Source organism: Bos indicus, chromosome 8 (assembly GCF_029378745.1).
Source record: "Bos indicus isolate NIAB-ARS_2022 breed Sahiwal x Tharparkar chromosome 8, NIAB-ARS_B.indTharparkar_mat_pri_1.0, whole genome shotgun sequence".
NCBI lineage: Eukaryota > Metazoa > Chordata > Mammalia > Artiodactyla > Bovidae > Bos > Bos indicus.
The window spans coordinates 59636848-59658779 of record NC_091767.1 but is presented as its reverse complement, the minus strand read 5'-3'; the positions used below and the strand labels follow the sequence as shown (position 1 = coordinate 59658779).

Genomic DNA, 21932 nt, shown 5'->3' with positions numbered 1-21932 from the left:
ACTGGACCCAGGCAGATTCTTTACCATCCGAGCCACCAGGGAAGCAACTGAATAGTATACTGTAAATGATGAAACAGATATCCGTTATGTCTCAATAAAGCTGTTAAAAACAGAAGCTGCAGCAGTGAACAATGCTGTTAACACCACAGAGGCAGAAGTCTTTACAGGCTCAGTAACTGGGTGGGCACAGAGGTGGCAGGAACTCAGGTGCACTAGAAAACAGAGGGCATCACTGCCATGTCAACCCAAGGATCTCAGACAAAACCCTCTTTCGTCTGTTTTTTTTCAATACCAAAATTCTTAGAAGGATGGACTATGTTAATTCTTTCTCCTTAATTATTTCTTAAACAATCAGAAGTCTGTCTTCTTTTTATTAATACTTGAGCTTTCTAAAAGCAGTTCTAACTTTTAAGCTCATAATATTTAAATTGCCTGACACTTATCCACCCTCTCCTATTGAAACCGTCTTTTTCCTTTGGCTTCCTAGTTTTTCTTCTTAGATCATTCTTTCTTCATTGTTTAATATCACAATACCTGACCTATATTTAAATATAGATTCACAGCAGGGCTCAGACCTGAAATCTTTTCAACCTGAGAAGTGTTTAGCCCTTCCCAGTATTCTATTGATTTCCAAATCTTCATTCTTCCTGAACTTCCAGAATCAAATCTCCAATACCCCATTAGGTACTTCTTACTCCCCCAAATGGAGGGACTTCCCCTAGTGATCTAATGGTTAAGACTGTGAGCTTCCACGGCAAGGGGTGTGGGTTAGATTTTTGGTTGGGGAACTTAGATCTTCCACTTAGCGTGGTGTGCCCCTCCCCAAACAAAAACCAATCAACCAATCAAAAAAATTTTTTTTTAATTTTTCTATTTCAAATTAGCTTTCTTTAAATTACCATTATACAAAATTGAGCTATTTCAAATCTTAAAAGATGATGCTATAAGTTCTGCACTCAATATGCCAGCAAATTTGGAAAACTCAGCAGTGGCCACAGGACTGGAAAAGGTCGGTTTTCATTCTAGTCCCAAAGAAAGGCAATGTCAAAGAATGTTCAAACTATCACACAATGGAACGCATCTCACACGCTAGCAAAGTAATGCTCAAAATTCTCCAAGCCAGGCTTCAACAGTATGTGAACTGTGAACTTCCAGATATTCAAGCTGGATTTAGAAAAGGAAGAGGAACCAGAGATCAAATTGCCAACATCCGCTGGATCATCAAATAAGCAAGAGAAGACCAGAAAAACATATACTTCTGCTTTATTGATTGTGCCAAAGTTTTTGACTGTGTAGATCACAACAAACTGTGGAAAATTCTTCAAGAGATGGGAATACCAGACCACCTGACCTGCCTCCTGAGAAATCTGTATGCAGGACAAGAAGCAACAATTAGAACTGGACATGGAACAACAGACTGGTTCCAAATTGGGACAGGAATACATCAAGGCTGTATATTGTCACCCTGCTTATTTAACTTATATGCAGAGTACATCATGAGAAATGCTGGACTGGATGAAGCATAAGCTGGAATCAAGATTGCCAGGAGAAATATCTATAACCTCAGATATGCAGATGATACCACCCTTATGGCAGAAAGCAAAGAAGAGCTAAAGAGCCTCTTGGTTAAAGTGAAAGAGAGTGAAAAAGCTGACTTAAAACTCAACATTCAGAAAACTAAGATCATGGCATCCGGTCCCATCACTTCATAGCAAATAGATGGGGAAACAATGGAAACAGTGACAGATTTTATTTTTGGGGGCTCCAAAATCACTGCAGATGGTGACTGTAGCCATGAAGTTAAAAGATGCTTGCTCCTTGGAAGAAAAGCTATGACCAACATAGCATATTAAGAAGCAGAGACATTACTTTGCCGACAAAGGTCCGTCTAGTCAAAGGTATGGTTTTTCCAGTAGTCATGTATGGATGTGAGAGTTGGACTATAAAGAAAGCCGAGGGCTGAAGAATTGATGCTTTTGAACTGTGGCGTTGGAGAAGACTCTTGAGAGTCCCTTGGACTGCAAGGAGATCCAACCAGTCCATCCTAAAGGAAATCAGTCCTGAATGTTTATTGGAAGGACTGATGCTGAAGCTGAAACTGCAATACTTTGGACACCTGCTGTGAAGGACTGACTCCTTGGAAAAGACCCTGATGCTGGGAAAGACTGAAGGTAGGAGGAGAAGGGGGCGACAGAGGATGAGATGGTTGGATGGCATCACTGACTCAATGGACATGAGTTTGAGCAAACTCTGGGAGATAGTGAAGGACAGGGAAGCATGCTGCAGTCCATGGGGTCCGAGAGTCAAACACGACTAAACGACTGAACAAGACTGTAGCCTGCCAGGCTCCTCCGTCCATGGGATTTCCCAGGTGAGAATACTGGGGTGGAATACCATTTCCTTCTCCAGGGGATCTTCCTCACCTAGGGGTTGAACCTGCATCTCCTACTTGGCAAGCAGATTCTTTACCACTGAGCCACCCGGGAAGCCCACATGCTAAGCACTTACATTGTCTCATTTTATACATATAACAGCTCTCTAATATAAGTATTATTATCTCCATTTTATGGACGAGAAGTCTGAGGCTCAGGAATACTAAATGACCTTCCTAAGGTAACCTGGTCAATTTGAGCAAACTCTTGGAGATGCTGAAGGACAGGGAAGCCTGGTGTGCTGTAGTCCATGGGCACGACTTAGCAACTGAACAACAACAACAAAAGGGAACTCGGTCAGTAATGTTTGACCTGGCCAGACACAGAACCATCTGACTCCAAAGTCCGTGTTCTTAACTACTTGTCACACTGCCTTTCGAGTTCCCGTCACTACTTCTATCATCCGAGTTCAGACCTGCAGGCACCCCTCCTCTGAATTATCATACAGTCTTCTAATCAGTTTTCTTGCTTTCATTCTGGCTGTCTCCTCCCAGCTATCCTATATACTGACAGAAGAATAATTTCCCCAAAGTACTGCCTCAATATTGGTATCCTCACCTTACTACTAAAAAGTTGTTAGTGGCTCCCCACTGCCTACAGGATAATCCAAATCCCTTAATGCGGCATTCAAAGTTCCTTCCCACTTATTCAACCATGTTCCATCAGATGACAAATTTATTCTGAATTTTGGCTCAGTCCACTGGGAAGACATCTGGAATGCTCTATTTTCCTTGCCTTTGTTTCTTTTTAAAGGATCTAGCTCAAATTCTACCATGTCTGGAAGCTTTTCTTTATCATGAAAGTCTTTATTCTGAACTTTTTCAATATCAACTGTCTACACAACTCATTTAGTACCAAGTCTTGGCCATTTTATTTTGTTATTTATCTCTTGATGACAGCTCACTTTTGAAGAGTGGGATTGTCTTATATCTTGATAAGTAATTCTGAGCCCAGAGTCTTGGCACTCAGTAAGGCACCACTGATGTTTGCTTGGTAAAGCTATTGAATGGCAAGCCCAGTGGGCTAGTTGGACTCAAGTCAGCTTTCAGGTTAGCTTAGCCTGAGAATAACTTTTTTTTTTTTTAACTTTTAAAATCGTTTCTTTTATTCATTTATTTATTTTTAAATTTTCATTGGAGTATAGTTGCTTTACAATGTTGTGTTAGTTTCTGCTGTACAGCAAAGTGAATCAGTTATACATATATATGTATCCCCTTTCTTTTAGAGTTCCTTCCCAGTTAGGTCACCACAGAGCATTAAGTAGAGTTCCCTGTGCTATACGGTAGGTTTTCATTAGTTATCTATTTTATACATGTGTATATATGTCGATCCCAATCTCCCAATTCATCCCACCTCCCCTTCCCCCTCTTAGTGTCTATATGTCTGTTCTCTGCATCTGTGTCTCCATCTCTACCTTGTAAACAGGTTATCCGCACCATTTTTCTAGATCCCACATATATTAGTTAATCTACAGTATTTGTTTTTCTGACTTAACTTCACTTTGTATGACAGTCTCTAGGTCCATCCATGTCTCTGCAAATGGCACAATTTCATTCCTTTTTATGGCAGAGTAATACTCCATTGTATAAACGTACCACATCTCCCCTATCCATTCCTCTGTTGATGGATGTTTAGGCTGTTTCCAGGTCCTGGCTATTGTAAACAGTGCTGCAATAAACACTGCAGTGCATGTATCTTTCAGAATTACGGTTTTCTCCACGTATATGCCCAGGAGTGGGGTTGTTGGGTCATATGGTAGTGCTATTTTTAGCTTTTTAAGGAACTTTAAAACTGTTCTCCATAGTGGCTGTATCAGTATACATTCCCATCAACAGTGTAAGAGGGTTCCCTTTTCTCCACACCCTCACTGGCATTTATTGTTTGTAAGAGAATAGCATATTTGATTGATAAGAGGCAAGGAAGGAAGGAAGATGAAAACCAAAAAGTTAAGCCTTAGCAAAGTGCTTAGTAAATAAATCTTCAAGGCCAAGATATCTCTTAACTCCTCATTTCTTTCCATTTTCATACTAAGGATGGAAAGATGACTGAGCAGCCATGTCTTCAGTCAGTACTTCACTACTGTTTATTTCCATAGTCATGATCCTAGAGTGAAGATTGCAAAGTGAGAGCCTGGTGGTCACATCTTGTATGTCGACAGACTTTATGTGGTTTGCACAAACGTTTCTACTGTGGTCAGAATGGCAAGTCTTGGACCACTAGAAAGGCAAGGGATAGCTAAACCCAAGTTAGGCTGAGATCCTTGAAGCAAGCTCATGTGATCCAGGGTTGATGGTTCCTCCAAACTTTTGGAGAAAAATATCTCCAACTTAAGTCGACAGGATTCTCAAAATTAAGGAGTATGCAAAAATTAATTTTCATCAAAGATCACAAATATACATGGAAACAAGATACTATGAATGAATAACAGAAAACAACAAGTAATAGATTTAAACTGCAAGAACTTCAAATATTAAGAACATTTGAGGCAGAACACAAATCAGCTATGGGTAAAATGCTTTAAATAAAGGATAAATTCTCATAGATAAGCAGTTAGTAAGAGATTATTAGAAAGATCCAGGGGATGTGAAAATAAAACATATCTGAATATAATCATTGGCTGCTGAGCATTCTTATGCCTAGACCAGGCTATGCTATAGGGAGTTGCCAAGTGAAAAAAAGGATATGGAAGCTAAGGGGAGATAAACATCTTGCTGTAGATCTGAATGGTAGCCTATTCAAAACACTATCTGAAAATGCTCTATAAATTATAAACATTTTATAGAAATGTAATGCATTGTTGTTACTCTTTAAAAATACCAGCATCCATTGAAGATTTACCTGAATTATTAATAGTTGTTTACTGTGATGGTTGAAAAATGATGATTTTCTTTCTATTATTCCTCCTACATTTATTAGCTGGCATTCCAATATGAGAAGGATTTCCTGTTTCCTTCCTATTTATTTTTTTTGGTATCTGTATAGATCCTTGGCTTTTTAAAAAACATTCAGTGGGTCATAATCTCTTGCTGGGTATTATTGATTTTGATGGTCATTATTTCAGATTTGGCAGTATTTGGCTTTTTTTGTGTGAAGATTTTTATTGTTGTGTACAAACTTTTTAAACTTAATCATTAAAAAACTTTTTGGCTGCATCAAGTCTTAGCTGTGGCATGTGGGCTTAGCTGGCCCGCAGCATGTGGAACCTTATTTTCTTGACCAGGAATCACACCTGCATCTCCTCCATTAGAAGGTAGATTCTTAACCATTGGACCACCAGGGAAGTCCTCAAATTATTTATTTTTGGAATAATTTTTAGAAAAGTAACAAAGATAGTTAGGAGTGTATCCCTATGTCTTTTCAACCAGCATCCCCTAATGTTACCATCTTATATAGTCATGGTGGATTTGCCAAAACAAGGAAATCAACACTGAATACAGTATTGTTATCTGAAGTTGCAGATTGTGAGGATTTTGCCAGTTGTCCCACTAATGTTCTTTTTTTTTTTTTTTTTTTTACTATTTGGCTTTTTAAAAACTATATATATATACACATATATGTGTATATACATATGTATATAACTTTTATAAAATGTAAATTGTTTTAAAACAAAATAAAGCCCTCCTTCTCCCCTTCAAAAGATAGGTAGATATATACTGGAGGCTATAGATAAATAGTTTGGACAGTGTTTTAAGTATAGTTTAGCAAATAAAAAGATCTGTATTTCCCATATTCAAGACACTGAGTAGTTTTGGGAACTATCAGGCAGGTAACTTTCAGTGAAGGCAGTACTGAAAAACAGATAAGACAATGTGATCCGAATACATTTCTGTCCCTAGCCTTTCCCAATCGCTCTGCTTACCTTTCACCTCAGGACACTTTTCTTTGGACATTAGCATGAAATACTTGCCTGTGCTGACCTAGTCAGGTATCCTCTACACCAGAAACCATCTATGTTAGGTAATTCCTTTTGGCCATGTTTTTGCCTCAGACTGCATGAGTGATTCCAATAGGAAAGGTCAGAAGTGCCCAAATCATACTGAATAAAAATAAACCACAATTTACCATATACTCTTTTCTCTGAGGGAGAAGCATCCCAAGGCCATGAATTAATATCATCTCAAGAGTCAATCAATCAATCAAATAAGTCGTATCCACTGCACACACTTCTGCTGTGTACAAAGCACTGCGCTGGGTGTTTAGGGGTAAGAGCTCAACTTGAGGGGCTCATAATTTTGTTAAAATCATTGGCAACATGCCTCTGTGGAGGGCTAGGGAAGCAAGAAAGATGTTTCAGGACGTAAGATAAGGGTCAGAGCAGTGGTTTCAAGCTTTTTCAGCCCCAATACATAGAACAACTCTGGTTGAAGCAGGGAGGGCCTAAAGCCCCATATACTCCAACTCCTTCTCTCCACTTCAGAGGGGCCCCCCAAAGGCACTTCCAGGGGACCCTAGGGCTCAGATGAAAAAATTCTGAAAATCTCTGGGCAAAGGCAAGACTGAGCATGGTTGGTCGGGATCGGGGAAATGGTGAGTGAAACAAAAACTGAGAGAAATCACCTTTTTTACTTCATGACTCTCAAATCATATATGCTTGGAAAATGATGTCAATTAACTGTATCAGCAGCAGACTCACTTCACAGTACAGAAAATAACTTTCTAAGTGAATTCAGAAAAATCAGTTTGTGTAATTATCCCCGTGCCTACTAAGGTTCTATGTCTTTACAGGCCATGAGACTTGATGGACACTGAATTTCCTCTACGACAAGTACTTCTCACTGAAATGTGTGAGAGATGCTGAAAGAATTTGGAGATTTAAGAATTGGTGGTAATAATAATGCCTGTAGTCCCTGGGCTGAGTTGCAAGGAGAGGATAAACAGGCTATTAGCTGCCTGAGAGCACCAGGCTGTGACGTCAGGAGTCCGATTCCACAAATGGAATAGCAGCCAATGCCCAGGAGCACGTCTGTCTTTCCTCCAGGTTGTGTGCTCCGAGCTGAGGAGGCCACTGTTCTGAACTGGCATTAAGTTATTTTGGACTCCAAGCGAGGCCAGCCAGTGTGCTGGGTGTGTGCTGGAAGAGGCCTAGCCTGAAAGGCTGTCCCAGACACACCCAGCTGCTTCCTTATCAGGCCTCCCTAATGTACAGTCTTCTTTCGAAGCATAGAGCTTGCTTTGTGTTTGGCTTCTCAAATATGTTACAGAAAGGTTCAGCTAAAAGTCCACCCCCCCAAAATCAAATAGACTCTAGAAGAGGCCTGACTCTGAAGTACAACAGAATGGGCTCTTTCCTAGGACTACCTGGTGTGGGTTTATCTCCTTTCCCCCAAGTCTTATTATTGTTCAGTTGCTAAGTCATGTGACCTAAGTCTTTGTGACCTCATGGACTTCAGAATGCCAGGCTTCCCTGTCCTTCACTATCTCCCGAAATTTGTTTATGTCCATTGAGTCAGTGTTGCTATCTAACTATCTCATCCTCTGCAGCCCTCTATTCCTTTTGTCTTCAATCATTCCCAGCATTAGGGTCTTCTCCAATGAGTTGGCTCTTCGCATCAGGTGGCCAAAAGTCTATCTCCTCCCTTATGAACTGGAAATATGTAGGCACCTTTAATGGAACCAAAAATCACAGACAGAATATGTTGGGGTGAAACCCCCAACAAGTTCCAAGCCTTTTACCTCTCAGGCTCAGTTGTGAGGAGAGTGCAGCACTAAGAATTATACCCAAGAAAAGAATAATCTAGAAGCCACTGATCCTCATGGAGCTGTAAAGGGTCTCTCCTTTATTCCAAAGAAATACCATGATAATCAACTCAGCTTTGTTCCAGTTTCTCCTTCTGCTCAAATGGGATTACACCTAGAAAAATATTCTCTTCCAGTAATCCAGCCAGCAAGTGCATGTCCTTCTCCATTAGATCAATCATTTGATTCCCTTCTTAGTTCAACTCATAGCACCTGTTTGGAGGCAGGAGGCTAAATCAGATAACTTCTTAAGGTACCTTTCAACTCTAATTATAAACTAAGCTAAATTAAAACCTTGGGCCCAAGGGAAGGTCCCTATGCAGTGTGCTAATAAACGTCTTCCCTCTCAACATAAATACATGGATATACACACACAGAGAAAGACACAAACAGACACACACACACACACATACACCCCTATACTTCCAAGTGCCTGGCTTCTAACTGCCACAGTTACACGTCTCAAAGGACTGAGAACTTGCTGTAAATCTACCTCTTTTGAGGATGTAGTTAGGGAGAGAGGGGAGGACTACAGAGAATTAGGAGAGTCAATTCCTACCTTGACAGGTTGAGTTCTTCAGATGGAGGGGGTGGAGGATGCAGCAGTGGATAAACAGACAGAGAGACAGAGCCTCCTAACGCTAGGTGCAGGGGAGCAGCAAGGAGCAGGAAGCCACCAAGACAGAGACAGTGAACCAGGGGTGAGTGTTGAAAGGTCCAGCGTGGGCTGCTCTACTTGGAGGATAGCGCTCAAGTATATATTTGCAGAAGCAAGTTAGCTGGGACAAAAAGGTCCCTATGCTGCTCCAATGTTCAGTGTGGTCGACCCTTTGCTCTTCCTTTGGCTGCTCCTTTTGGCTTCTAGCCTCTAGGAAGCAAAGCCAGAATGTTTTCGGCTTCCCCTCCCCCAAGGCAGTGGACTGAGTCGTGCGGGGCGGGTAAGCTGCTATCCAATCAGACTCTCGAAAGCTGTAAATAAAAGGCCACATATGCACAGTGAAGTAGGCTATGAGAAGAATCTAGATTGAATTACCACAAGCCAGTTGTGGAGCCAGGGTGGGGGAGGCAGGAGAAAGAGGAGAGAGACGCCTAGCTGCCCTTCAAGGAAATATTTTCATTCAAGCACACTCCACCCTCAGCAGGACTGCTAGAAACCATCAAAGCCTTGCTTCCCGGGAAACTGTGCTCTAGTCTCACCCCAGTCTCAGCAGAGGGATCATAGCCCCTGAGACACCTCCGTCAAGTCAAAAGCCTTTTCCCAGATGTGACTTACTTCCCAGTAGACTTGAAATGACAGTCTCCAAGACCGGCTCCCGATGCTTGGGACTGCCTTATTAGCAGGCAGCAGCGAAGACCATTCCTGCATACCCAATACTGTATTTGTTTTGGTTATAAGACTAAAGTGAGAGCAAACTGATGTTTACTTTAAAACCTTTTAAAGCAGGTGGCAAGAATCTTGCCTGGGCCCAGAATATTCAGGAGCCTAGGTTCTGTAATGATTCAGAGCATGGATTTTGGCGTTGACAGGTTTGGATTCAAATTGGACACTCTTCCTGCCAGCTGTGGGCTTCGGGAAGTTACTCAACTTCACTAAACTTCAGTTTCCTCATTTGCAAAACTGTCATGATACTTTCCCTCAAGGGCTTGAGGGAGAATTGAATAAGATATTACACGTAAGTACCTGACACAAGGTAAGCGCTCAGCCATGGTTACTATTATTATTAGAGCTTTGTCAGATGACCAATGGAGACCTTACCTCTCTCTTTCCTTTCCCAATTTCCCAGAAAACCTAAAGGCTCCAGATCCAGGGAACTGGCAGGGCAAAACCTCTTCAAAAGAGCCAAAGGAACTGAAAAGAGTCATTTTTTCCCCCTCCCTTCCACTAGGACTGAATCAGTAAGCCTGTGCCCATTACACTCTAGACTCACCGGCCGGCCCTAGGAACCTAAGGCTCTCCCAAACCAAAGATACTAATCCATCTCTAGGGTTACCTGTTGTGGGGCATGCTCCCAGACTGATGGTGCTTCTCCAGGGGCCCCAGATCAGATTCCAGTAGATGTAGGAAAGAAACAGTCTGATTCCAAGTTGGCAGGATAGGTCCGGCCAGGCTGTTGTCTGCCCATCACAGCTGCCTGTGAGGCCTATGGGTTAATAATAGCAACTCTGATGCCAATGGATTAAGACAGCACTGTAGGAGGTGTTTATTTTTACACTCTGGCGTCAGTATCAAGTTCTACTGGTTACTGCCCAAATCTAGGGCAGCTTCCTGCTACAAGAGTGGCCTCAGTCTTCTCCAGGATGCTGAGTTGCATTCTGGAGGAAATGAGCCTTGTTGAAAACAGTTTAGTAATAACAAGGACAGGGAAGGGGAAAAGGAACAAACAGAGCTGTCATAGGTCCAGCTGTCTGGTCCCAAATCTCTGGGACCAGGTGGACCTCAATTGAGAGCTGTTGTTCACAGCATCCTCCTGAGTCAGGAAGGCCCTGGACAAGGGACCTGATGTGTTATTTACATTGTTTTGGAAGGGTGGGTATATATGTGCATGCGTGCACGTGCGCGAGCACACACACACACGTACACACTGGTTGCACTGAAATGATCTGAATAAAATTAAGGAAAGACTGTTACTTAACTAAGCAGAAGCTCCACCTCATCAGTCACAAGTCCCACATTAGTGCTGTGAGTGCTGACCTTGTGCAAAAAAAGAAAAAAACCTACCTGGGAAGGTTTTATAGGATATTTCAAAGAAAGAATGGTTAGGCTGGTCGTTATTTGATTTGCATGGTATTTTCAGAAGGTATATCAAATCCCTTGAAAAATCATTTGGCTAGAGCTTCTTTCCTAGAAATGACACAATAGGATAGAAATACCAAGAAACCAGCTCTCATCCGGCCAGGAGTCAGTGCCTAGAAAAATCTTTTGTGAAAGCTTCCTTCTCCCCCAAGGCATAGAGGTGGAGTTCCAGGGACCTTACACTTCGAACACAGAATCTAGAACTCTGTGGATATCCCAGTTACATCCCCGAAAGGCAGTCCTAACACAGATTTCATCTAGTCCCCTCTGGCAGACAGGGAGGTGAGGAGGCTGGCAGCTGGACAGCTGATGTAAATAGATGGGTCTGGGCTACTGAGGGGTCATGTGCACAGCAGACTGCTGTGGAATGACAAAAATGTACCACACCAGGTAGGAATGCTGAAGTGCAAAAGCAGCAGCCAAGCACACAATAACAGTGACTCCATCATCTTCCTGCGTCAGGCTGACTCATAGCCATCGTCAGAGACACCACATAGCAACGTCTTGAGGAGTAGGAAGGTAGGCTGGGGAACCACCCATTCAGTACATTTTTTCTCCTGCCATTCAAGGCTTATCTACCTGGTCATCAGAACAACAATGCAGCCTCAGAATCAACCAGATTTGATGACTCAAGATATGCGGTTTGATCTCAGCTCCATCTGGAAGCTACTCATGCCTAGGATAGTGGCAGGATGCCCGGATAGGAACACTGCTTTCATTCTTGGCTTTTTCTCTGACTTGCTGGGTCATCTTGGGGCAGGGTACCTGTCCTCTCCAAGTTCTAGGTTTACCATTTGGAGAAGGGGCTAATTATATCCACCTTCTGGTGAGATGGCAAGAAAATATTTGAACAATCAAATAATAAGTAGTAAGAATACAACTTGAGATTATCATATAAGTAAAGTAAGTCAGAAAGAGAAAGGCAAATATCATATAATATCACTTACATGGGGAATCTGAAATATGAGACACACGAACCTACCTATGAAACAGAAACAGAATCACACATGTAGAGAACAGATTTGTGGTTGCCAAGGGGATGAGGGGGGAGGAGGAATGGAGTAGAAGTTCGGGTTAGTAGGTGTAAGCTTTTATTTATAGAATGGATAAACAACAAGGTCCTCCTGTATAGCACAAAGAACTATACTTGATATCCTATGATAACCCATAATGGAAAAGAATATTTAAAAAAGAATATACATATATATGGGCTTCCCTGGTAGCTCAGCTGGTAAAGAATCTGCCTGTAATGCAGGAGACTCTGCTTCGATTCCTGAGTCAGGAAGATCCCCTGGAGAAGGGATAGGCTACTCATTTCAGTATTCTTGGGCTTCCCTGGTGGTTCAGATAGTAAAGAATCCACCTCCAGTGCGGGAGACCTGAGTTCGATCCCAGGGTTGGGGAGATTCCCGGGAGGAGGGCATGACAACCCACTCCAGTATTCTTGCCTGGAGAATCCCCATGGACAGAGGAGCCTGGCAGGCCCATGGGGTTGCAAAGAGTCGAACACGACTGAGTGACTAAGCACAGCACAGCAGAGCATACTGTATATACACACATATGTATATAAACTGCATCACTTTGTTGGAGAGCAGAAATTAGAACTTTGTAAATCAATTATACTTCAATAAAAAATAAGTAGCAAGAAATTTAAATGCTATAAATTCTTTGGACCAAAGTATTTTAAAACTGTGACTGTCACTCATGCATATAGTAGAGAGGCCTGGTCTTGCATATTTTTATTCTTCTGGGTCACAGTGGCCATGTTGGGAAGTGAACCTGGCCTGTACTTGGAGGTAGAGTTCTTTTCTTTCAGGCATATAATCCCTACCACTGGCTTGAGGAACAGTTGAAACAGTCAGGAATCTGCTTCCCTAGATACAAGCTATTAATTTCCACTAATGTGTAATAGAGAAAGTAGAAAATTGCAAACAGAAAGAAATGCCTCTACTCACCCACTTGCTCCATCTAAAGGCCTGATAAAGCAGTGTCAATGAAAGGATATATTCCGCTGCTCCGTTAGAACAAAGGCAATAGTGTATTCTAAACCCAGTACAAGGCTTCTCTCTTTCTGGCCCAGCAATCATTAGTTTGCTAGGTCCCCAGCACTTTTGGAAAGTAGAAATAGAAATTTATTCGTCATTGATGCTGGTACCTTTTTTTTCTGCAAGTGCCTACCCTAGGGTTCAAAATAGATTTTCCTGCATCCTCCAGCTTCTGGTGAGCTTTCAGAAAACCCTCCTTTCAGCAAACGCTGTCTGTAAAGGGCCAGACAGTTACTACTTAGGCTTTGTGGCCATAAAGTTCTGCTATATACTCCCTTCTTCCTTTTTTTAAAAAACAATTCTTTAAAAATGTAAAAACCATTCTCAGTGTAAATGTAAAACCTTATAAAGTTATTCTGGCATGGACCATAATTTGCTGATTTCTATTCTGGACTTTAAAGGCCTCTCTATTCAAAGTCTGTTTCTCAAAATTCTGACTCTGCTGGGCCTGCCTAGGGATCCTCTTTCCTCTTCCCACATGGTTGTTGCATATATTTCAGAGGCAGCTCCCCTCTAAGGAGCCACTGAGGAATGTGAAGGAAGAATTCTGAGTTTATTTGTATTGGAGCTGACAGACTGGCTAATTCCCTTCATATAAAGTGCTTCAAAAACATCTGTGGAATTTAGCTTATTGCATTATCATTCTGGAGTGCAGACTGAGCCATAAACAGCCTTTATCTTTCTATTTCTATTTAATAATACCATCCCATGCCTCTACCAGGCCTTTTTCTTTTCTTCTTCTCCTGCTCCCCAGGTTCCAAACCCACACTTGAACTGACCTGGGTCTCAAGTCCTTCTCTCTTACCTATCCCTCCCTTTTCTATATGTGGCATGGTTGTAGATAGCAAAGGAACTATCAACAGTCAGATGAGTTTGGATATAGTAAATATGGGTGAAAGGCATGAGGAGAGAAGTGAGCTTATTTTAAGTAAAGACATAGAGCTGTAAATCTAGGCTCCTTTACTAATAGTTAAAATAGCTTTGTAAACAGGGCTTAAACTACTATAAAAGCAACATAAGGACAATGTGCAGAGTCAGGAATTACCAGAGTTATGCTGGAGAAGGGATAGGCTACCCACTCAGTATTCTTGGGTTTCCCTTGTGGCTCAGCTGGTAAAGAATCCGCCTGCAATGTGGAAAACTGGGGTTTGGTCCCTGGGTTGAGAAGATCCCCTGGAGAAGGGACAGGCTACCCACTCCAGTATTCTGGCCTAGAGAATTCCACAGACTGTATAGTCCATGGGGTCGCAAAGAGTTGGACACGACTGAGTGACTTGCCCTTTCACTACCTTACCACACAACATAGACTAGAAGGGGATGACCTGTAGCTAAAGAATAATACTTACAATGACAGTAGCCATTATTTCCTATCTATGTGATATTTATTATCTCACCTGATGTGAAGAGCTGACTCATTGGAAAGGACCCTGATGTTGGGAAAGATTGAGGGCAGGAGGAGAAGGGGGCGACAGAAGATGAGATGGTTGGATGGCACCACTGACTCTATGGACATGAGTTTGAGCAAACTCCAGGAGATAGTGAAGGACAGGGAAGCCTGGCATGCTACAGTTCATGGGGTGGCAAAAGTCAGACATAACTTAGCGACTAAACAACAACAATAATAGTCTACCAAGCTACTGCTGTGCTAGATGTCTGCCTAATACTTCATTTGAGAGAAAAAGCAAAAGGTACAGGCAAATCCTTGTCTAAGGCAAATCCTAATTCAGTGAGAAAGCTATTTGTTATTTTGAAAGATTCAAGTTACATTCAAAATTCTAAAATGCCTCATCTCAGCTTGAGAAAATTATGGAAATAAGAACAATTAATATAAGAATATTCTTTAAAGTTGTGCCTGCCTATTTCACGTATAATTTAGAAATATAACTGGTCACACCTGAAAAAGGGAGATTTTCTTGTATTTTTGTTTATCATAAATTCAGTTCAGTTCAGTTCAGTCACTCAGTCGTGTCCAACTCTTTGTGACCCCATGCATCACAGCACGCCAGGCCTCCCTGTCCATCACCAACTCCCAGAGTTCACTCAAACTCCTGTCCATCGAGTTGGTGATGCCATCTAGCCATCTCATCCTCTGTCGTTCCCTTCTCCTCCTGCCCCCAATCCCTCCCAGCATCAGAGTCTTTTCCAATGAGTCTACTCTTCGCATAAGGTGGCCAAAGTTTTGGAGTTTCAGCTTCAGCATCAGTCCTTCCAATGAACACCTAGGACTGATCTCCTTTAGGATGGACTGGTTGGATCTCCTCGAAGTCCAAGGGACTCTCAAGAGTCTTCTCCAACACCACAGTTCAAAAGCATTAATTCTTCAGTGCTCAGCTTTCTTCATAGTCCAATTCTCACATCCATACATAACCACTGGAAAAACCATAGCCTTGACTAGACGAACCTTTGTTGGCAAAGTAATGTCTCTGCTTTTCAAATATACTCTCAAGGTTGGTCATAACTTTCCTTCCGAGGAGTAAGCGTCTTTTAATTTCATGGCTGCAATCACCATCTGAAGTGATTTTGGAGCCCAAAAAAATAAAGTCTGACACTATTTCCCCTGTTTCCCCATCTATTTCCCATGAAGTGATGGGACCGGATGCCATGATCTTCGTTTTCTGCATGTTGAGCTTTAAGCCAACTTTTTCACTCTCCTCTTTCACTTTCATCAAGAGGCTTTTTAGTTCCTCTTCACTTTCTGCCATAAGGATGGTGTCATCTGCATATCTGAGGTTATTGATATTTCTCCCGGCAATCTTGATTCCAGCTTGTGTTTCTTCCGGCCCAGCGTTTCTCATGATGTACTCTGCATATAAGTTAAATAAGCAGGGTGACAATATACAGCCTTGACGTACTCCTTTTCCTACTTGGAACCAGTCTGTTGTTCCATGTCCAGTTCTAACTGTTGCTTCCTGACCTGCATATAGGTTTCTCAAGAGGCAGGTCAGGTGGTCTGGTATTCCCATCTCTTAAAGAATTTTCCACAGTTTATTGTGATCCACACAGTCAAAGGCTTTGGCACAGTCAATAAAGCAGCCCCCTAAGTTCACAAGTAGACATAAAACTGATGGTTACCTTTATAAGAGAGTTAAGAATAAAAGAAATACATAAAAAACACAGGACTATATGGCAAGGAAGTATATTATAACTGTTTATATACATTTTCTCTCCTCCCTTGATTGCATGTTAAGGACAGAAATGGTCTTACTCATCTTTGCAGTCATTTAACCTAGCCTAGAAGGAAATGGCAACCCACTCCAGTGTTCTTGCCTGGAGAATCCCAGGGACGGGGGAGCCTGGTGGGCTGCCCTCTCTGGGATCGCACAGAGTTGGACACGACTGAAGCGACTTAGCAGCAGCAGCAGAGTCTGGCACATGGTTTATAATGTTCACTGAACTGAACTAAGGAGGAACTGAATCTTTACCAAAGTAAATTGGGAAAATTTCTTTTTCCAGAGCAGAATTTGGTTCATTACAATTTTGGATGTATTTATACACACTAAGTTCTACTCCTCCCTAGTGGGATGTGGGGTGCTGAGTGGACAGAGCTGGTAGTGGCTGGCCTCTGGAATGTGCAGGGAGAGTATCCCCAGGTATGGCTCCTCTCCCTGCACCCCAACACCGCACTCCCTTCACTGCTAGTGGGAGCTGCACCATGAGAACCAAAATTGCACATTCCAGCCAGAATGTCCAACAGGTGTACTCTCTCTGTCTCGTGTCATCCATCCCCGTTGAACCTCACCAGTCTTCAACTCTGTTTTGTGAGAGGCTGAGCCTCCAGGAAAGAATGCAGGATGTGCCTCAAAAAGTCCAGCACTAGCTGAGAAACTGTTTGTTTTTTCCTAAAAATGGTCAGTCCATAAAAGTTACGTAAGACTCAGCTCTCCTCACTGGGAGCTTTTCCAACTCCAGCTGGAGAGATTCCTCTAGCTGTTTAGAGTTCAGGAAAAGAGTTTGGAATTTCCTGACTGGCTAGCCTATATTGGAGCCATCTCTGGCTAGCAATAGGGAGGTTCCAGCAGAGAACACTGTAACTCTTGTGCTGTCACTGCCCCTCAATTGTGGCCCCTTTGAGTTCCCCAGGGGACAGGAAATAGCACAATTTGTTTACAGTTAACATCTCAGAACAAAGATGAGCCCCACTACTAAAACCAGAGCCCCACTGCTAAGACCAGTGGCATCAAGTCTTTGAGGCTCCACCCAAACGAGGCAGAACCTAGGGAGTCTAATAGCTCACCCCAGAAGCACAACAAGGCTCTGGGAGGCCTTCCTCCCCTGCTTTGGGCAGATGTATAGAATTTGTTTGTGGCCCTGAGAACCTCAGATGCCAGTCTTGCCCAAGAACAAGATGAATAAGCCAATAAACATGAACCGAGCATCTATGAATTTCAAGGCACCAGACTATGTGAACAAAGCAGATCCGGGGCTGGCCTTCATATAGTGCTTATAAGTTCGCCTGGGGAGACTAAATAAACAACTAAATAATTATGACCACACAAACTATGAAGTAGGCCTTTGGAATGTGCTATATTCAAAGGATACACAGTTATTCCATAAAAGCCATCTCTGTCCATGGAAGGAGGCTAGCATATTTATTAAATCAGGGACCAGTTTATACTGAATTGTCAACCAAAGTTATGTGTTTTGGTTGAAAACTCTGGCCCTTCAAGTAGTCACTGCTGCTGCTGTTTAGTTCTTCACTTTCTGCCATAAGGGTGGTGTCATCTACTGCGGCTGCTAAGTCGATTCAGTCGTGTCCGACTCTGTGCGACCCCATAGATGGCAGCCAGGCTCCTCCGTCCATGGGATTCTCCAGGCAAGAACACTGGAGTGGGTTGCCATTGCCCTCTCCCAAGTAGTCACTAGAATCTATCAATAACTTGCTCTCAGTTGAGCCCCATTTTTATTCCCATTCATTCTGCAGGAGTTCAGTCCCTATTTACATCAAACACTTGTTTAAGGCATAACAACTCACTTCAACTAAGAAACTGCTGTTCATTTATAATGAAGAAACTGAACTCTGATTTGCTCTCTCCAGCTTTAGGCCAAGCACTTTTCTTTCTGGTCAACAGAGACCTTGACCTTGTGCACATGCTTAGTCACGTCCGACTCTTTGTGACCCCATGGACTGTAGCCTGCCAGGCTCTTCTGTCCATGGAATTTTCCAGGCAAGAATATTGGAGTGGTTGCCATTTACTCCTCCAGGGGATCTTCCCAACCCAGGGATCGAACCCATGTATCTTGTGTCTCCTGAATTGGCAGGCAGATTCTTTACCACTGTGCCACTTGGAAGGGAGCTAAGAAACGGCTGGTATATAACTCTGCCTCTAAGGACTAATTCTGGTGGGATCCAACATTCTCCTGTTGATGGCTGTTCGGCAGCTAGTTGTGATTTTGGTGTTCTTGCAGGAGAAGATGAGTGCACGTCAGAATGGCCATCATGAAAAAGTTTAAAGGCAAATTATTTGACTCCCCTCACTTTCTTCACCTGTACATGGGGCTAATAATACCTCCTCTTACAGGGTGCTGGTGGAAGTTAAAAGATATAGAAAACATGTGGAACAATGATTGGCATTTAGTGAAGACTCAGATGACACTGGAGAAGGTGATGGCACCCCACTCCAGTACTCTTGTCTGGAAAATCCTATGGACGGAGGAGCCTGGTAGGCTGCAGTCCATGGGGTCTCGAAGAGTCAGACACGACTGAGCAACTTCCCTTTCACTTTTCACTTTCATGCATTGGAGAAGGAAATGGCAACCCACTCCAGTGTTCTTGCCTGGAGAATCCCAGGGATGGGGGAGCCTGGTGGGCTGCCGTCTATGGGGTCACACAGAGTCGGACATGACTGAAGTGACTTAGCAGCAGCAGCAGCAGATGACACCACCCTTATGGCAGAAAGTGATAGCCTCTTGATGAAAGTGAAAGAGGAGAGTGAAAAAGTTGGCTTAAAGCTCAACATTCAGAAAACGAAGATCATGGCATCCAGTCCTATCACTTTATGGCAAATAGATGGGGAAACAATGGAAACAGTGGCTGACTTTATTTTTCTGGGCTCCAAAATCACTGCAGATGGTGACTGCAGCCATGAAATTAAAAGATGCTTACTCCTTGGAAGGAAAGTTATGTCTAACCTAGACAGCATATTAAAAAGCAGAGATGTTACTTTGTCAACAAAGGTCCATCTATTCAAGGCTATGGTTTTTCCAGTGGTCATGTATGGATGTGAGAGTTGGACTATGAAGAAAGCTGAGCGCCGAAGAATTGATGCTTTTGAACTGTGGTGTTGGAGAAGACTCTTGAGAGTCCCTTGGACTGCAAGGAGATCCAATCAGTCTATCCTAAAGGAGATCAGTCCTGGGTGTTTATTGGAAGGACTGATGTTGAAGCTGAAACTCCAAAACTTTGGCCACCTGATGCGAAGAGCTGACTCATTTAAAAAGACCTTGATGCTGGGAGGGATTGAGGGCAGGAGGAGAAGGGGATGAAAGAGGATGAGATAGTTGGATGGCATCACCGACTCAATGGACACGGGTTTGGGTGGACTCTGGGAGTTGGTGATGGATAGGGAGGCCTGGGTGCTGCGCTTCATGGGGTCGCAAAGAGTCGGACACAACTGAGTGACTGAACTGACTGAACTGAAGGCTCAGTAAATAATTATAATGAATGTGAATCAGGAATGTCTCCTTTCCTTGAATCTAAATCCTTCCCATTGACTTCTGAGGCTGCACTACTATTCAATTTACCAATTCACAGCAGAGAATCTTGTCACTGTCATACCCAGTACCTTTCAACAGGCATACCACCTCAAAATCTTTAACCCTATGGCTCTATTCTTTGTCCCCTAGAAGCTGGAAAGTGACTCAATCTCAGGAAACATCACAAGATAATATACAGAGAAAGTCAGTGTGAATATGCAATTTATCTATGAATCAAGATTTTCCTACCCAGTGAATACAGGTACATGACTACCTGAATTACATTAGCAGAAGACAGTGAAGGTGAGTCCTCTACATAAATTCATGGGCTGACAAGATTCTACTTAAAAGGTCTAATTATTTCCAAACATGTACCCCAGGAGACCCTATCCAAGTCCCGTAGCTTCTGCTGTAGAAAAGCCTCTCTAATCTATCCTTTCTTTTAATTCCTAAAATCAGTGCTCTACTTCTAGGTCCTCCTGAAATACCTCTTTCGAGGACTATTATTCAATCTTTGGGCAAAGATTCCTATTGGCTAGGAATAGACTATTGCTAGGAATACAGTGGTAAACAAAATAGATATTATCCCTGCCCTCAGGAAGCTTACAATCTAGTGGAGGAAAGCAAACAATCACATAAATAAAAATACAATTATGAAATGTGATAAATGCCTTGAAAATAAAGTGCAGAGTATTAAGAAGGTCTGATTAAGACTGATGACAGATGTGATTAAGAGGTCAGGGAAGGCCTTTCTGGTAAATTGTGAAGGCCTCTCTGTAATTACATGTTGAGCCTTGAAAGGTTAGCTGAAAGGAAGTTAAACAGGTGAAAAGGTGGGGACAACATTCCAGGCAGAGGGAATGACATGTGTGAAAGGCCCTGAGGCAAGACAGTGGTTGGTGTCTTAGACAAACTGAAAGAAAACAGAGTCGTTGAAAGTGTCCATCATATTTGGCAACCAGGAGTCCACTGATGACCTTGACATAAACAATTTCAGGGGAGTGGTTAGTGGAAATGAAATTAGACTGCAGAGGGTGCAAAAGTGAATGGAAAATCAAGCAGATTGGTTGGGTGGTCAACAAAGGTTGGCTGTTACAGTAAAGACAGTCACTACCCAGAGGCTGATGTGGTGTCAGGGGATTTATTTTAAAAAGTAAAGACCTTATCAAATTAATATATGCACATGGTTACAAAGTTAAAAGTGAAAGGGCTTCCCTTGTGGCTCAGCTGGTACAGAATCCACCTGCAATTCAGGACACCTGGGTTAGATCCCTGGGTTGGGAAGATCCCATAGAGAAGGAAAAGGCTACCCACTCCAGTATTCATTGTCCTATAAAGCTTCTGACCAATAATAGAAATCCACAGCTCCAATCCCCTTCTATCTCTGTGTCATTTTCCACTACTTTCAAATCTTTTAGCAGTCTCATCTGGCATTTATGTTCATGTTTATAAATCACATGCATATTAATTATTTCTTAATTTTAAACATTCTTTTTTTACTTCCTACATCCACCTTTCTCACACTTTCTGATTTAATTAATATCCAGTGTTTGCTATGACTTGGTATAGCAAATAAGAGTCTATTTGTTGTTGCTCAGTTGCTTAGTCATGTCCGACTCTTTGCAACCCCGTGGACTGCAGCCTGCCAGGCTTCCGTGTCCTTGATCTCCTGGAGTTTGCTCAAACTCATGTCTACTGAGTCAGTGATGCCATTCGACCATCTCATCCTCCGTTCCCTTCTTCTCTTGCCTTCAATCTTCCCAGCATCAGGGTCATTTCTCATAAGTCAGCTCTTTGCATCAGGTGACCAAAGTATTTGCAGTTCAGCTTCAGCATCAGTCCTTCTAAGGAATATTCAGGGTTGATTTTCTTTAGGATTGACTGCTTTGACCTCCTTGCTGTCCAAGGGACTCTCAAGAGTCTTCTCCAGCACCACAGTTTGAAGGCATCAATTCTTCGGTGCTCAGCCTTTTTTGCTGTCCATGGAGTCACAAGGAGTTGAACACAACTGAGCATCTTTCGCAACAGAATGGGAAAGACTAGAGATCTCTTCAAGAAAATTAGAGATACCAAGGGAACTTTTCATGAAAAGATGGGCTCGATAAAGGACAGAAATGGTACGGACCTAACAGAAGCAGAAGATATTAAGAAGAGGTGACAAGAATACACAGAAGAACTGTACAAAAAAGATCTTCACGACCCAGATAATCATGATGGTGTGATCACTGACCT

The 21932-nt window shown here is 42.5% G+C and overlaps 1 protein-coding gene across 5 annotated transcripts in view; it reads right to left on the bottom strand.

The window, feature by feature from the left end:
• The window catches only part of RUSC2 (RUN and SH3 domain containing 2), a 61883-nt gene that overhangs the window by 25423 nt on the left and 14528 nt on the right, over positions 1-21932 (bottom strand). Inside the window, exon 2 of one of the 5 annotated variants that reach the window (XM_070794724.1) lies at positions 10160-10309. The exons of 3 other annotated variants lie outside the window; for them this stretch is intronic. The gene's annotated coding sequence lies outside the window, so the exon portion shown is untranslated. Of the gene's footprint in view, positions 1-8727; positions 10082-10159; positions 10310-21932 lie in introns of those variants that run through there. One more of the 5 variants, XM_019966139.2, reaches the window with a different exon arrangement.